We start from the raw sequence: 8,264 nt of genomic DNA, 5'->3' as shown, positions 1-8,264 counted from the left end.
TTGGAGTTGATTTCCTGTTTTATTCCACTGTGGTCTGCAAGAGTGCTTTACATAATTTCAATTTTCTTAAATTTATTGAGGCTTGTTTTGTGGCCTATCATATGGTCTATCTTGGAGAAAGTTCTATGTGCTGTTGAATAGAATGTGTATTCTGTGACTGTTGGATGGAATGATCTATATATATCTGTTATGTCCATTTGTGTCAAGGTGTAGTTTAAATCAATTGTTTCTTTGTTGACTTTCTGTCTTGATGACCTGTCTAGTGCTGTCAGTGGAGTATTTAAGTCCTCCAATATTACCCTATTGCTGTCTGTCTAATTTCTTAGTTCTATTAGTAATTGTTTTATAAATTTGGGAGCTCCAGTGTTAGGTACATATATGTTTAGGATTGTGATATTTTCCTGTTGGACAAAGCCTTTTACTATTATATAATGTCCCTCTTTGTCTTTCTTAACTGCTGTTGCTTTAAAGTTTATTTTGTCTGATATGAGAATAGCTACTCCATATGCTCACTTTTGGCGTCCATTTGCATGAAATACCTTTTTCCACCCCTTTACTTTAAATTTATGTGAATCCTTATGTGTTAGGTGAGTCCATTGAAGGCAGCAGATAGTTGGTTGGTAAATCTTTATTCATTCTGCAGTTCTATATCTTTTAAGTGGAGCAGTTAGGCTATTTACATTCAATGTTAGTATTGAGATGTGAGGTGCCATTCCATTCATCATGCTGTTTGTTGTCTATGTAACTTGGTTCTTTGTTTTTGTTTTTTAAATTGTATTTTTGTTTTATAGGTCCTATGGGAATTTATTCTTTAAAGAGATTCTTTTTTCATGTGTTTCCAGAATTTCTTTCAAGATTTAGAGCTCCTTTTAGCAGTTCTTGTAGCGGTAGCTTGGTAATGGGAAATTCTGTCAGCATTTGTTTTTCTGAAAAAGACTGTATCTTTCCCTCATATATGATGCTTAGTTTCACTGGATACAGAATTCTTGGCTGATAATTGTGTTTGTTCATTTGTTTTGAGACAGAGTCTCACTCTGTTGCTCAGGCTGGAGTGCAGTGGTGCAATCTCAGCTCACTGTAACCTCCATCTCTGGGGTCCAAGTGATTCTCCTCCCTCAGCCTCCCCAGTGGCTGGGATTACAGTCACCTGCCACCATGCCCAGCTAATTTTTGTATCTTTAGGAGAGACAGGGTTTCACCATAGTTGGACAGGCTGGTCTTGAACTCCTAACCTCAGGTGATCTATCTGCCTCAGCCTCCCAAAGTGTTGGGATTATAGATGTGAGCCACCACACCTGGCCTGTTAGCTGTTTTGTTTGAGGATGCTGAAGATAGGGCCCCAATCCTCTCTAGCTTGTAGGGTTTCTGCTGAGAAATCTGCTGTTAATGTTTCTTTATAGATTACCTGGTGCTTTTGTCTCATAACTCTTAATATTATTTCCTTCATCTTAACTTTAAATAAACTGATGACAATGTGACTAGGCAATGATCTTTTTGTGATAAATTTCCCAGGTGGTCTTTGTCCTTCTGATATTCGGATGCCTAGGTCTCTAGCAAGGGCAGGGAAGTTTTCTCAATTATTCCCCCACTACATTTTCCAAATTTTTAGATTTCTCTTCTTTCTCTGAAATGCAATTATTCTTAGGTTTGGTCATTTAACATAATCACAGACTTCTTGGAGGCTTGTTCATATTTTCTTATTCTTTTTTCTTTGTCTATGTTGGATTGGGGTAATTCAAACACCTTGTCTTTGAACTCTGAATTTCTTTCCTCAATTGTTCACTTCTATTACTGATACTTTCCAGAGCATTTTGCATTTCTATATGTGAGTCCAATGTTTCCTGAAGTTTTGATTGTTTTTTAAATTTATGCTATCTATTTCATCGAATATTTCTACCTTCGCTTCTTATACTAGTTTTTGGATTTCCTTGCATTGGACTTTGCCTTTCTCTGTTGCCTCCTTGATTAGCTTAATAACTAACTTCCTGAATTCTTTTTCAGGTAAATCAGGGATTTCTTCTTAATTTGAATCCGTTGCTGGTGAGCTATTGTGATTTTTGGAGGGGTGTTAAAGTGCCTTGTTTTGTCATATTACCAGAGTTGATTTTCTGGTTCCTTCTCATTTGGGTAGCCTCTGTCAGAAGGAAGGTCTAGGGCTGAAGGCTGTGGTTCAGATTCTTTTGTCCTATGGGGTATTTTCTTGATGTAGTACTCTCAACCCTTTTCCTATGGATGTGGCTTCCTGAGAGCTGAGCTGTAGTTATTGTTATCTTTCTTCTGGGTCTGGCTACCCAGCAGGTCTTCTGGGCTCCAGGCTGGTACTGGCAGCTGTCTGTACAGAGTCCTGTGAGGTGAACCGTCTATGGATCTCTTAGCCATGGATGTCAGCACAGTATTTGGGGTGTCTCTTGGGTCCTGTAGGAGCAATCTGCTTTCTTCAGAGGGTATCTGGGTCATTTCAGGTTTCCTGATGTATTCCTGCAGTCAGTCATTCAGGAGCTAAAATTCATGATGTAAGCCTCTGCATGCTGCTCGGTTTGTCCAAGTCAGAGCTGCAATCTAGTCCTGCCTCCTGTCCACCATGATGGAATCAGAAGATCAAACTATCCTCTAATTCAATGCTAATTTTGGACTCAGTGGAGCACTTCTATAATCCCATTTTTCTATTTGTTATCTTGATTCTAGTTCTTCATTCCCAAGACATTACAGTTGTTTTCCTACATTGAAAGGTAAAGAAAGCATGGAATGTTAGAATAAAGATAGACTTTGGAATTATAAGAAAATGAGGTTAAATTTTGCCTTTGACTCTTACCAGAGATGTAATCTTGGTTAACTTACCAATTCTTGTTCTGCAAAATTTTTCTCTAATCATTATTGCTATCACTTAATGAGAAAAAAAAATACATAGTAGATCTTTTCCAGAAAATTATAAGCATCCCAATCAATTTTCATTAACATCACCATGAGGCAGATATTGTCATCTACATATTTTATCTAAGGAAATTGAGTCACAGGAGACTATGTAATTCTTTTAATTTCATGCAGTAAGTGCCAGAGTCAATATTCAAACTCAGCTTTCTATATTCCTTTCTGTCAAGCAATATCAGATTCCTCTTATCTTGGAAGCATGTTGTGAAATTTAATAAGATAATATAGTATATTTCAAGGCACTTAGCAAATACCGGTAAATATTGGTATCCTGTTTAGCCTTCTTCACTCTACTTCTAGTCATTTGCTAATTTCTGCTTTTCGTACCTCTTTTAGCATTGTTTTCCTCTTATATTTCTCATTGTTTTCCTTATTCAGGATGTTGCTTTTTCCTTGAATTGTTTTTTATGTCTCTACTTTCCAGCTTCTCCTCACTTTCACTCTACTAAGATATTCTACATATTCTAATATATAGCTCTGGCCATATGACTACCTCCACATCCTCCTTCTTTTAAGGGTTTTTAGAAACCTAAACTAACTCCCTATTACCTACAAAGCAAAGTTTTAATATCTTAGTATCACTTTTGGAGCCCTCCCAAAAGTGTCCATGCACCACCTTTCCAAGCTTAATTATATTCATAACAGCAAAGTAACTACTCTCACTCTCCTTGAACAAAGGATGGAGGTGTGTGTGTGTGTCTGAGTGTTGTTTGCTTCTCTAATATTTCTCACACAATTATTGTCATCTGACGTGTCTTCCCTTTTACTCCCCAGTCCTGAGGTTGCCTGTCATTTCTACCCACAAGTATTAAAAATCCAGTTGAAAACTACCTATTTCATGAAGCCTCTCCTATTTTTAGCCATAGTCTTTCTTCTAATTTCCATTCATAGAACTTTGAAATTCTATCCCATTACTTATAATGTTCTCCTCATACTAAAATTAGTTATGTCTACATATTCCTCTAGTGTTTTTATCGTCCTTGAAGATAGACATCATGTCTTGTTCATCTTTTTGATTTTTTTGCAAGACCATGAACAATACCTTACATCTAACATAATCTTAATAAATGGAATTTAAGTAAATGAATGCTCAAAGGAGAGACATTCTGGAAAAGGGAAAAGAGCTAAAGCTTGGAAATAGGAACAGTTTCAATAATACATCTGTCAGAAGCCCTGGCTCGTGACTATAATCCTAGCACTTTGGAAGGCTGAGGTGGACAGACTGATGGAACCCAGGAGTTTGAGACTAGCCTGGGCAACATGAAAAAACACAGCCTCTGTGAAAAATATAAAAATTATCCGGACATGGTGTCACACACCTTTAGTACCAGCTACTTGAGGGACTGAGGTGGCAGGATCACCTGAGCCGGGGCAAGTCCAGGCTGCAGTGAGCTGTTATCATACCACTGCACTTCAACCTTGGCAATAGAGTGAGACTCTCTCTTTCTCTAAAAAAATATCTGCCACTTAAGAGATTAGTCAGGAGTTTGCTTTTATATCTGTAAATGGGGCCCATAGTGTCTATCTCAGATGATGGTTGGTAAGATTTAGGTAGTATATGCAACAGCATATAATAGTAGTGAACACTATAGCGTTATGTATTGTAACCCTGATCTAAGTACTTTGCATATGTTGATTCATTTAGTTCTTATTACAGCCTTATGAAGTAAGTAGCAGTATAATCTTATTTTTAGAATGAGCAAACTGAGGTGCAGAGATGTTAAGTATCTTTTCCAAAGTCACTGCTGTAGTTTGACTGTATCCCTTCCAAAATTCAAGTGGTGCAACTGCGATAGTGTTAAGCAGTTGGGCCTTTACAAGATGATTAGGCCAAGAAGACTGGTTCACTTATTAACGGGATTGTGCCCTTTTCTAAAAAGGCTTCCTGCAAAGTTCAGCCAGCTTGCTGTTCTGCTTTCTGCCTGTGGGAGGACACAGCAAAAAGGCCCTCAAGCACACCAAATGCCAGCACTTTGATCTTGGATTTCCCAGCCTCCAGAATTGTGAGAAATAAATTTCTGTTCGTGAATTACACACTTTTGTGTATTTTGTTGTAGGAGCACAAAATGGACTGATAGTAAGTGAATGAACTAAGATTTGAATTCAAGAAGTCAGGCTATAAAGAGCATGTATTTCAGCATTCCTTCTTAGTAGTCTACTTTCCTTCTCTGTAAGCTGAGAACAGTTTTTTCCCAAAAGTAAATGGAAAGGGGCTCATTTATCAGGCACTTGTAATAAGTAGTCAGTGACCCAGGTGGAATATGGCCTCTGCCCCTAACAAGCTCTCAGAATCACAGGGGGAGTGGGGAGGTAAACAGTGTGACAAATCCCGTGGCAGCAGTATTCACAATGTGGTATGAGAAAACAGACATGTCTCCTAGTTGCCAGGAGACTTTTAAAGAAGACTTTCTTCTTTCTGTTTTTGATGCCACAAAATGAAGTGATTTAGAGCGATCTTCGTATGAGGTTTAGGACTCCAGGTGCTAAATAGTTTTCCAAAGCTTCATATTTTTATCCTTCTTTCTGTTATTTAGCCCTTTGACTTTTTCAAATCATATGGGCTACTTAATGAACTGTGGTCTGTAAATCAAATGAAACTTTAGGGGAGACAGTTTTGTTATTCTTTTCCTCAGGCTCTAGTAAGAAAAGTGGTCTATATCTGAAACAAGATAGTGGGTGAACACATCTGGCCCTTTGAGCTTGTGTTCTAAATAGAATATCAAATGACGTGAGAGAAATAGCCATGTAGTTATGAGTCTCTGTGCAACAGGATTTAATGTCAAAAATGGTTCATATTAAGATTATATTTTTTACCATTCTGTCCCCATCAAATATCTGCAAGATACCAGAAAGCAAACACACACAAATAGGTGTATATTACAATTCAATTGAATTTATCCAGGCTAATTCAAAGTAAAATCTTTTATATAGAAAGAGAATATTATCTGGCAACTGGCCAACCACAGACTACCTGTTTTGTCAGGGTAGCTCATTTTCTTTCAGAATGTGATATGTACAGAAATAAATCTTGAAGAAGAAGTGTGAGATGGGAAAGAGAATAAAGAAAAAAGTCTTGTTTAGTATAGGATCCTGTCCATCTCCTGATGCTTGCCATATGTGCTTTGTTTTTATATCACTAGTTTGCATATTTATCATGGTTTCTATATATTGATTTGCAGTTTTCATAGCCTTTTAGATTTTTCTCAGTATATTCGTGGATATTCTGCCAGAGTGAGGGGAGTTCTACTTGCTGTTTAATGGGTTTCTCATAATCAGTGATAGATTGAGCATTTGTGATATTCCAGGAATAGAGGTCTCAACAAGTCAGAATTACTCCAAAAGCTACCCCAGGAGAAGTAAAAACCCTTTCTAAGAGTATACTATTTATATTTAAGTATGTCTTCTTGCCTGGAGTAGTGGCTCACATCTATAATCCAAGCACTTTGAGAGGCAGAGGCAGGAAGATCACTTGAGACTAAGAATTCGAGACCAGGTTGGGTATCATAGAAAGACTTCATCTTTACAAAAAATTTTAAAAAATTAGCATGTAGTGTGCACCTGTAGTCCTATATACTAGGGAGACTGAGGTGGGAGGATCACTTGAGGCCAGGAGTTTGAGGCTGTAGTGACCTATGATTGCACCATTGCACTTTAGCCTGGGTGACAGAGTAAGGCTCTGTCTCAAAAAAAAAAAAAAGTATGGACAAGAAAAATGTGGCACATATCACCATGGAATACTATGCAGCCATAGAAACCCGTGATTTTGTGTCCTTTGTAGGGACATGGATGAATCTGGAAACCATCATTCTCAGCAAACTGACATAAGAACAGAAAATCAAACACTGCATGTTCTCACTTGTAGGTGAGTGTTGAAAATGAGAACACATGGATACAGGGAGGGGAGCATCACACACTGGGGTCTGTTGGGGAGGCTACAGGAGGGACAGCAGGGGGTGAGGAGGTTGGAGAGGGATAACATGGGGAGAAATGCCAGATACAGGTGATGGGGGGATGGAGGCAGCAAACCACCTTGCCATGTATGTACCTGTGTAACAATCCTGCATGATCTGCACCTGTACTCCAGAACCTAAAGTACAATTTTAAAAAAAGCTTTCTAATAACAACAACAAAAAGTATGTCTTCTTTATATTTAAGATACCAAAAAAATGCCACAACATTTAAAAAAAATCACGTGCTTTACGATTTTTACTCCTCATTTTCCTAAATCCAAGTTCAAGTGTTAGGTATGACTTGATGAGGCAAGATACATTGAGCATCATGTGGTTCAGTAGAGCAGTGGTGTCTACACTAAGATGAATGTTAGAATTACCTTAGGTGCTTCTCCTAGGGCCTCACCCCAAAATACTAATAGTGTTGGTCATGGGTGCAATATACAATTTGAAAGCTCTTCTGGTGATTTTAATGATCATGCACACTTAAAAACCATTGCACTTATAAGCTTGGTATCTCTAAAGCTTCACATGACTCTGCTGTTCAGCTAGGAATGAGAACTACTGTTTTAGGAGTTGGGAAGTTAAATATAGGGATAAAGTATGGACTAATGTGAGTATTGCACTAAACTAAATAGAGATATCTAAAGACCAGAGAGAGAAAGTAACAGATTGGGAGTCAGCAATGTATAAAGCCCTTTTCATCTTTAAATTTCTAAGGCTTTAAGTAGCACTAAGATCAATAATCCTACAGAACATTTCATTTATCATCGGTGTCCATCAAGCTACATACATATATTGCCATAGTTGTCAGAAATAGGAAATATGCCAGACATTTTGGAGATGAAAGAGAAGGCAAAGGGATTCCCACATTTTTCCAAAACCAGGGAGAGTGGAAGTGGTGGGGAGGAAGGGATGAAGCTCCCTTTTACTTAGTAGCTGCTACGTTCCAGGTATTTGCTACCTGATAAAGCACTACTGCTGATGAAAATCACAGTAATAACTAACACTTTTATGGTGCTTATGTGTCAGACACTGTTCTTAAGTACTTTATTTGTACTAATTGAATACTTAGAAAAATGTTATAAATTAGAAACCATTATGTTTCCCTATTTAAAGATGAAGCAACTAAAGCACAAATAGGTTATATAACTTGCTCTAACATCACAGAGCTAGATAGTGGCATAGTTTAGATTCAAATAATGGCAGACCAGATCCTGGGTCTCTGCTTTTAATCACTTTCAATAAGTAGACTTAGTTGATGGCTCTAGAATTTGTGTATAGGTGGATGAAAGAAAGATTGAGCTGCTTTCTAAGGAATACATAGAATTCTGGCTGATGGGAGGGCTGGACATTGATGGTGATCACATGACTCATTAGTATGCC

At 37.8% G+C, this 8,264-nt stretch overlaps 1 long non-coding RNA gene across 1 annotated transcript; it reads left to right on the top strand.

The window, feature by feature from the left end:
• Positions 1-1,159: 1,159 nt before the first annotated feature.
• On the top strand, positions 1,160-7,271 carry LOC119473798. The gene is made up of 3 exons (XR_005203019.1): positions 1,160-1,172; positions 1,374-1,382; positions 7,167-7,271. It is a non-coding gene; the product is annotated as an uncharacterized LOC119473798 (long non-coding RNA).
• Positions 7,272-8,264: the final 993 nt, after the last annotated feature.

This window comes from Cebus imitator, unplaced genomic scaffold, assembly GCF_001604975.1.
Source record: "Cebus imitator isolate Cc_AM_T3 unplaced genomic scaffold, Cebus_imitator-1.0 Scaffold186, whole genome shotgun sequence".
In the NCBI taxonomy this organism is placed as follows: domain Eukaryota; kingdom Metazoa; phylum Chordata; class Mammalia; order Primates; family Cebidae; genus Cebus; species Cebus imitator.
This window is presented reverse-complemented; position numbering and strand designations above follow the sequence as displayed.